The sequence below is a fragment of the Nansenia antarctica genome, assembly GCF_963989245.1.
Source record: "Nansenia antarctica genome assembly, chromosome: 9".
NCBI lineage: Eukaryota > Metazoa > Chordata > Actinopteri > Argentiniformes > Microstomatidae > Nansenia > Nansenia antarctica.
Window position 1 is genome coordinate 42,699,672 of NC_137679.1, and position 9,928 is coordinate 42,709,599.

At 42.2% G+C, this 9,928-nt stretch overlaps 1 long non-coding RNA gene across 1 annotated transcript; it reads left to right on the forward strand.

The window, feature by feature from the left end:
* Positions 1 to 702: 702 nt before the first annotated feature.
* LOC308164996 lies at positions 703 to 9,307 on the forward strand. The gene is made up of 4 exons (XR_013937667.1): positions 703 to 773; positions 5,190 to 5,262; positions 5,627 to 5,783; positions 9,031 to 9,307. It is a non-coding gene; the product is annotated as an uncharacterized lncRNA (long non-coding RNA).
* Positions 9,308 to 9,928: the final 621 nt, after the last annotated feature.

Consider the following 9,928-nt stretch of genomic DNA (forward strand, 5'->3'; position numbering starts at 1 on the left):
TCAGCTATCAGTAGTGACGACGCAGCGTTATTAGCCTTCCCTTTTTACTATTGTCGTATATTCCTAACCTGTTGGCTACTAAAATGAAGAACAGTTATTGAGCAGTTTAAGACCATTTATTCAAAATGCAAAAGTACACAGACATCAAAGATGGACGCTGGTCTGGCAAAGAGAGACAGAGAGAGAGAGAGAGAGAGAGGGGGAGGGGGACAGAGAGAGAGAGAGAGAGAGCTGCTTGGTCAAGAGGTGAGGGAGAAGAGAGACAGGGCCAGAGCCCACATCCTTACTTATAAACTTGGTCAAGATGCAGTCACAGCCAGTGGTCCTATCAGGTCAGGGGGAGGGGCCAGGAGGTCATAAATACCTTGCCCCACAGTCAGGAGCAAACATATAGGCCCATTATTAAGTACAAATAAACTACACTATTTCAAAAACGTTTTGTATTTAATATTTTGTAACATTATTGTTATTATCATTCTTCATTTGAAATAAAATTACACATAATGGCATTTCAAAAAAAGAAAATTACCAATCTCATCGAAATAAAAGGCTTCTAACATGAATACTTTTCTATTGGATGCATCAGAGAGAGCGGAAAGCGAGAGACAAGCAGAGAACGACTTGGAGTCCATAAACAGATACAAGGCCACGATAGAAAATGTGGCAAAAAAATGGGAGCCATCTCTCATCGCTGCCATCATCTCCAGAGAGTCCAGTGGTGGGCAGGCTTTCCAGAATGGGGTGAAATATGGTGCTAACCAAGAATACACAAGGTGACACATTTTTTCCCCCGCTAACCATACGGGGGGGATAGCGCTAGCACTAATGGTGTTAAACCAAACAACGGAACTAAAAACTATAAAACGATGGTTTGACACAAACAAGTTGTCATTGAACTTAGACAAAACTAAACTAATGATATTTGGAAATCGAAAAATTAATAGTCAAGTACAAATCAAGATAGATAATGTTGAAATTGAAAGAGTTTATGAAAACAAATTTTTGGGAGTTGTTATAGACCACAAACTATGTTGGAAAACACACATAAACTACTTAAAGACTAAAATATCAAAGTCTATTGCAATACTGCATAAAACGAAAGACATACTTAATCCAAATTCATTACACATATTGTACCGTTCTCTAATAGTTCCATACATAACTTACTGTGTGGACGTGTGGGGAAACATACAAAACAATCACAAATCCAATTTATTTACTACAGAAAAGAGCTATACGAATTATAAACAGAGCTGCCTATCAAGAACCAACTAACAAATTATTCATAAACACCTATGATCTCAAATTTAAAGAATTGGTGGACTTCAAAATGGCACAAGTAATGTATAAAGTAAAACATAAGATGCTTCCAGACTGTATCCAGAGACTATTTCAAGTTAGACAGAGTAATTACGAACTCAGAGGAATATGTATGTCTATGAAAACAAAGATTAGAACAAATGCAAAACAAAGATGTATAACAGTTAAAGGAGTTAATGTATGGAATACTTTTGAAAAGGAAATGAAAATGTGTAGTACACAAAAATGATTTTTAAAAAGTATTTAAAAATAAGATGATTAACAAGTATAAAACAGAGGTTTAAATATAGTTTTTGTTTGGTATTTTTTGAACTTTTTGTTGACATGCGTAAGTGAAATTTTGTTTATAAAAGTTTCAATGTTTTGATTATGCATTAATGGGGGGACATGCATACATGTAACAAGGGTAGGCGCAATAAGCCACGGCTTCAGCCTACACCTTTTTGGTCCTAGTGTTATGAATTGTGACTTTGTACATTTTTTTTTATATCTGTATTGTGAATTGCATAGGGGACCAAAAATAAACATTCTCAAAACAGATATCGCTAGCACTAACGGTGGTCTAACAAAGATGCATGTGTAAGTAGCGGCAGGCCAGACCTTAACACCTGCAGGATTACTTCTAAAACAGTTTACCGTGGCTGTGTTCTGTATGCTGTCTGGAATTGTACCTATAGTCAGGTTTGTTATAGAATTTCGTGGGAATTTTTGGGGATTTGCTAATCTATACATTTTTGGAAAGGGCATTGTATGAGGAATCAGAAAATATATGTTTCCATTTGCACAGATGTCTGAAAGGCGGCCATCTTGGCATTTAAGAAATGGCCGCCATAATACACACGTTTTGTAATATCTTGGCTTCTAAATAAGCTAGAACATTTTAACTGCTAAACCTACATTTTCAGGGTCAAGAAATCCAATGGTTGTAGTTACAAAGCTATTTTTTGTATTATTATTTTTTTTATATCATCACATAAAAATGTGTAACTTATACTTTAAGAAATTGTCGTTTTTCTATTACTTCCATACGTGAGTCCACAGACCACAGTATGATCACGACAACCTCCTGCATTAGATAGTCTCGATGTTATGATTTAAACTTTTGTTGGCTTTTTGGGGGGATTTGCTAATCTATACATTTTTGGATGTTATGGCAACAGCCAGCAACCAGTAAGGCAATACAGAGGCAGGTAAATCTTTAGCCTAATGGAATATTTAATGATCTTCTTTCGGCGTATGGGTAGTTGTTTTCCTCTCCACTCCACCATGCTCGGGGCCGAGGGGCTACCCTTTTACCACCCCGAGACCTGGTTGAGGGGCTCACCCGGGCTATATTTCTGGACACCCCTCCAGAAGCCACGTCATCGTCTCGTCATCTAGTACCGACAGAACATGCATCCCGTTGGGTGGGTGGTACACCGGGCAATCCAGGATAACATGGTCTGCGGTTTGGTCCTCTGCGCCACACTCGCACGACGCATTTGGGGCCAAGCCCCATCTGTGCATTGATGAGCGGAAACGCCCGATGCCGGTCCGGAGACGATTGAGCCTCACCCAGGATAGCCTTGGCAAGTCCATCCCGAGGGGCTCAGGGCCGGCGACTGGGATATGGTCGCGGAGTTTGGAGGTGTTTGCCTCCCACTCCGCGCGCCACATATAATCCGCCCATCCTGCTGCACTGATGTTAAGATCTCTGCATTGCTGCCTGAGATCCTGTGCGGCAGGCACAAATGGGTGTCTCGCCTTGAGACGCCGGGAGGGCTCCGCTGTTATAGTGAGCCTATCGTGGAGCAGATGGTTATTAAGCTCCACGGCCCAGCAGGCGAGACGTGCTGTGGCTCCCATGCGGCGGAGGCCTGCGGGCTGGATGCCTGCTAGGGTGGGAAGGTTGTCCACGGGGGTAGGACGCAGGCATCCTGTCACAAACCGCAAGGCTTCGTTTATAGGCGAGTCGATGAGGCGGGTGTGGGCACTGCGACACCATACTGGGGCGCAGTATTCACTAGTTGAATAAAGGAGGGCTAGGGCTGCCGTGTGCAAGGTCTTTGCGCCGGCGCCCCAGCCTGAGCCAACCAGTCGCCTCATCAACGCCACACGAGCTGTTAACTTCTTGCGCAGTGACTCGAGGTGCAGGCGAAACGTGAGCGTCCTGTCCAATGTCACGCCGAGATGGATTGGCTCAGCGGAACATGGCAGGGGAGTTCCATCTAGGTATACTCTAAGCTCACATTTAGCCTCCCTGTTGTTAAGGTGGAAGGTAGCCGACACCGTCTTTGCCTCGCTAAGCTTCAATCTCCATTTCCGGAAGTATGCCACTAGTGTCTGCATGTCCTGGCTCAGAATCCCCTCCACAGACTGCCAATTTCCAGCAGAGTACACCACTGCGAGGTCGTCTGCGTAGGCGTACTTCCGCGAGAGTGTGTTGGGCAGGTCATAGGTGTAGATATTATAGAGGAGGGGGGCCAGGACCGATCCCTGAGGGACGCCGTTCTTAAGGCGTCGAAGCCTGCTTAGCTGTCCGCAACCGGTGGTAAGGGTAAAGCTGCGGTTACGGATGAGCTCCATGATCATTCTGACCATGTGCCTGTCCGGCAGCAGGCGGAGCAGCTTGCAGGTGAGGCCGCGATGCCATACGGTATCGTAGGCAGCCGTCAGGTCTATAAAGACGGCCCCGTCTCGAGGATCTTGAAGGGGATGCATAACAGAGAGATGGGACGGTAACTCTTAGGGTCCCCTTCAGGCTTATTCGGTTTAGGGATCGCAACAACTAGGGCTCTTCGCCAGATTTTGGGGATCTTGAGTTGGCGCAAACAGGAAGTGAGGAACGCTCTCAGGCAGGACTTCAAGGCGGGTGCGGCATGGAGAATAAGCTCCGTATATCATATTTAATGATAAAAATAGGGAATGAAACAAAATAAATGAATGGGAGGAATGTGGGGAGTGTATGGTGTGCTGGTTGTTCTGTTTGTGGGATGTGTATTTACTCTATGTGTAATGACAGGCGGGTTGTGTCTCTTGACTATGTATAAGCGTTTATGCTATGTGTGATGTGATATGTGAATGGCGAGTCCAATGCGTGCCAATGTGAGCTGGGCTGTTAGATTAGTTCATCATCATCACTTTCGTGCGTCACAGCTTGGGAATTGTCATCGTTCTGGCACTGGCTGCTGCACATGTCGGTACAGGCTAAGTTCTTAGCTCTGCATGAACATCTGCCAGAATGTCAGTTTTGCATTTGCATTGTACCATCTCAATGATGGACTTTGGGGCTGGGAGGACGTCTGTGGTTGTTGGTTTAAGCATGCCATCCTCATGTTTGGAGTACCAATTTTGCAGGGGATCCAATTAGCCTATGGATCCTGCAGAGCAATGGCTGCCTGTGCCCATATACTTTTTTGTTTTAAGAAGAAGAATACAAAAAATTGCTTTGTAACTCCAACCATTGGATTCATTGACCCTGAAAATGTAGGTTTAGCAGTTAAAATCAATGTTCTAGCTTATTTAGAAGCCAAGATATTACAAAACGTGTGTATTATGGCGGCCATTTTGTAAATGCCAAGATGGCCGCCTTTCAGACATCTGTGCAAATGGAAACATATATTTTCTGATTCCTCATACAATGCCCTTTCCAAAAATGTATAGATTAGCAAATCCCCAAAAAATTCCCACGAAAGTTTAAATTGAAACATAGTGAACCTGACTACTAGCTCCCTGAAGCTAGCAGCAGCAGAGTTTAGCAGACAGGGAGATTAGTTAGCTCGCGCATCATGTTGGATGACACTTACACAATTCACATTGATGACATATTTTGAGATAAAAACGGCTAATTTAGCCGTGACAAGGTGACAAGTTTGTACCCCTGTGAATAGGATTCAGAAAGACGTCGGCTGGGGGGACTGGAACGAGAAGGAAAAGAAATTTAACGCCTTCGGGCTAATGCAGGTAGGTACTCAGACATGAGTGTGCGTTGGTCAGGGTTGTGTTAAGAGTAAGGGATGACGTTAGGTGAGGTTTCAATTCCATTTGATTCAATAGATCTTTTTCGCGTCAGATGCAAAGGGATCATTTGAGTGCAAAAGTTCTACCTACAAATAAAACATAAACCATTAAAACCAACAGATACATGCAACAAGGGGTGGGGGGGGAAATGACTAAGTAACAATAGTAGTAACTAGAATACATACTGCAATACATACTGCAGATTAATACATTATACAGGTAATGCAGCTACAGCTACTGTCTATGAAGGATGTCAGTACAAGTAGCAAATGATCACCCCAGCTATTTTTTGTCATAATGTTCACAGGTTGACAGGAACGCACACCCAAATCCCAAGGGGGTTCCCAATGGATGGGCCAGTAAGGAGCATCTCAACCAAGCCATTGGGATTCTTCATTATTTCAAGGAAGAGGCACGAAATAAATTCCCACCAGAGAGATTTTCTAAACATGACCAGTTGAGAGGTAGTCTATCGATTGCCTGAGCCTTTTTAATATAGTTTGATTCAGATGATACTTTGGCTGTTAAGTGGAACGTCACTGGAAACACCAAAACAAGCTGCACTGTAACATTATTATATTTAGTACATATATATATATACTAAACTAGATACAGCTTATTATAATGTAGGTACAGAATTGTAACGGTTCTCGGGATTTGATCAGGGTCCTGCCATTACTGAAACATATCACTGTATGATTGGCTGTGATGACGTTACACATTATGATTGGCTGCAGAGCTGTAAACAGAAGCCATCTGGGTTACAGAAGCGGGCTAGTTTGCTAACGTTAGCAAACAATGTCAATGTGAACTCCACCCTTACCATAAACATACCACTCCACCCTTACCATCTGTTTACGGCTCTGCCAATCATAATGTGTAACATCATCACAGCCAATCATACAGTGATACGTTTCAGTATTGGCAGGACCCCGATCAAATCCCGAGAACCGTTAAAATGTTACGCCTACACCGGCCAATCGATTTCTTGTGTGAGATGGGATTATCACACTAACGCTGTTTATTGGCTAGCCATAGCATTCATAGTGACATCTGATTGGTGGCACCAACGCATGCGGAGTCATTTGCTAAAGGAGAGGCGCGTTTAAGTGTTTTTCTGATCAGGTTTAGTTTTTCACCGACACCACATGATTGTGATGTGCCGTCAATTCAGTATTAAAAAAATTAAATAATTGTGTTCTTATGTGGCTTGTGGGTATGAAAAAATAGGGAGAAGACTACATTTAATATTACGAAATAATGTCAACCAAAATCGCAATTCAATGGGGTAACATGCCTTTTGGCAAGAGCTGTAGTTCTCCCCATGGCCACCGGGTATAGCTTGATTGATTGATTGAAAACTTTATTAGAAGATTTGCAGAAGTAGGTACATGAAAGTACATATTACATACAAGGTCAACTAACAGGATAAAAACCCAAGAAAGCCACTGGCTTATTTCAATTGGGGTCCTTGATTCTCAATTCATCGTTACATGTAAGACAGACAAAAAAAAACTAGTACTATCTACAAGATAATACAGACAAATAACTAGTACTATCTACAAGATAAATATACATCCATCATGGGAAGAACAATACAACAAAACATTAGGTATGTACAGCGGGTAGGACAGGTGGGGACATACACCACAGGTGGGGGCGGGGGACAAAACACAAAGTATGTACAGTGGGTAGTTCGGGTCTTTTAATCTGATTTTTGATTTAGAGGGTCCAGTTACGGATTGCAGCCTCCTGTAAATGTTTTTTGAGAGTGGTTTTGAAGGTGGGCAGTGTTTTGCACTCCTTTAAGATTATAGGAAGGGCGTTCCACATTTTTACTGCATAGTTTGCAAACGAGTTTAACCCCTTGTTTGTGGTGCAACGCGGTTGAACGTGGTTCGTGGAGCTTCCTCTGGTATTGTATGTGTGGACGTTGTTCACTTTTTGGAAGTATGTTGACAGGTACTTGGGTGTCTTTGTGGTGTAGCGTATCTTGAAGACCAGGCCCAGTGCAAGCTGCTGCACTCTGTCAACTACTCGTAGCCAATCAAGCCTCAAAAAATGAGCAGCGGTTAGATGTGTCCTAGGGTTGAGGCCTAGCAGAAGCCTAACCAGTTTATTTTGGGCTGTCTGGAGTCTTGTTTTATGGGCCTTTGTGGTTCTATAGTACCATGATGTTACGGCATAGTCGAAGTGACATTGAATGAGAGCTCATGATAGGGTCCTCAGTGTGTTTTTACTGACAAGTGAGGATATCCTGTACAAGAATCTAGTTCTATGATCCACTTTTTTGATTACTTTTGCTGCCATTTTATCTCCGGAAAGATTTGCCTCTAAGATGGAGCCCAGGTATGTATTATCCTCTTTTCTTGTGATATTAATGTTACCCACTTTTATTTTAAAATGTTCAGCCTTTCTGAGTTTAGATGGGGATCCGTATAGGATGGTTTCAGTTTTACCTAGGTGTATTGATAGTTTATTGTCAGCTAGCCAGATGCAGATTCTACTCAGTTCAGTGCTTAGTGCTTTTTCCACCTGCAATATGTCCCTGTCAGAGACCAGCAGAGCCGAGTCATCCGCGAACAGGAACAAATTGCAATCACATGCTGATGACATGTCATTCACATATATTAGGAACAGTAAAGGTCCCAATATGCTTCCTTGTGGAACGCCGCAGGTCACTGGGAGGGGGGGGGACAGTGTTCCGTTCAAACTAACCACCTGTTCCCTCCCCTCTAAGTAGGATTGCATCCAGCTCACCGATGTTCTATCGAACCCAATTGCTTTCAGTTTATCTAACAATATGTGGTGATCTACTGTGTCGAAGGCCTTCTGGAGGTCCAGCATGACCATGCCGCAGTACTTGCCCGAGTCCACCTCATGGTTGATGTGGTCGTTCAAATAGAGAAGGCATGTGTCAGTGGAATGGGATGTTCTGAATCCTGATTGAAATTCATACATCAGATTTTTTTCGGTAAGGTACCTATCAACCTGTTCATAAACTATTTTTTCCATAAGTTTCGAGATGGAATTAAGAATAGAAACAGGTCGGTAGTTGCCTGGGTCTAATTTGCTTCCTTTTTTATACAGTGGGGTTACCCTTGCTATTTTAAAGTCAAGGGGGACGTGTCCCTGTTTGATGGAGAGGTTTATTATGTGGGTGATGATTGGGGTAATGGAGGCAGCTGAGTCTTTTAGAAATCTGGCTGGAATATTGTCATGGCCCGTGGCCTTTTCTGAGTGTAGAGCGCCCAGCTTTTTAAACACCTCATCGTTTGACACACTCGTTTGACAGCTGGTGTTCTGATGACTTATGCTGCCTTCATACCTGAGATTAGATGTTGTTCATGAACTTTATTCAACTTTAGGCGGGTGTACTTTTGTGGTTCCTGATAGGTTGATAAGTCATATGGGCGGGGGTAGAGAGCCTCAGACGTGATGTTTACTGCGGCCTGCTATCAAAGCGAATTTATCTTGCAGAGTAGTCGTTGGCTTTTTGATTGCAAGTGAATTAAATGTAGTCATCATCACCAGTTGTTCTCCCTGCGATCTCCTACCTCCCTGTAACCAGATCGCACTCGCCAAGTCAGCTCATTTGGTAGCAATTGAACAAGTGAGAGGTGATAAATTGTCAATTTCTTATACGAACTCTATGTTCTGCATTTGGGTTCACTAGCCAATATCACTCAAATATTTCTTTGTTTTTCTCAGCGGCGTTGGCAGGCTACAACATGGGGATGGAGAGGATGTCAGATGACCCTAAGAAAGTAGACGATCACACCCATCAAAAGAACTACTCCAGAGATGTCCTGGATAGACAAGCATATTACAAGCTCCATGGTTATTAATGTAACCCTCATAGTTGTAAACTGTGGGTGCTGACCATAGTAGGCTTTGATTCTAACAATCATGAAGAAAGTGTTGGCTTTTCTGAGTAAATAAACCTGAAAGTCATTCACATTTATTGAGATTGAATAATTCAGTAACAATGGCCATACATTCAGATGTATTATCTTTTAGTATTTCCTTTTTTCATTTGACTTAATGTTTGATTTTACTTTCAGCCAAACGTTATCTTACCTGTTCATGTTCATACACGTATCTCACACCTGTGTGTGCTTAAACAACAGCTTGATCTCACTATAATATATTAAGAAGTTGTCAACATTTTCAGCAGTCTCCGTTTATGTTATCATGTTTGAACTGGAAGCTGGTATGACACTTTCTTTTTGCTTGTTGGTGCTTAAATCAAATATATGATTGATGTTTGTAATGTTAAAGGATTAAAAGCATCCTCTGACCCACTTGTATTCTCTGAAAACATTACATAATTTTAATATAGTTTGATTCACAGTGTGTAATTTATTCCTATGCAAATCAGAGACCCTATAAAAACAAATACATTGATTCCAAAATTACATAAACTATTATCCTTGCATTAAGATGAACTCAATCAACCTATTGAGTGATTTGTTGATGACATTTTAGCTTGTTAGCCCATTTTAAGAGTGTCATAGCAAAGGGTGTGAAGACATATGCACATGAGGTATTTCTGTGTTCCAATTTTAATAAATCTGCAGAAATTTCACTTTGTCATTATGGGGTATTG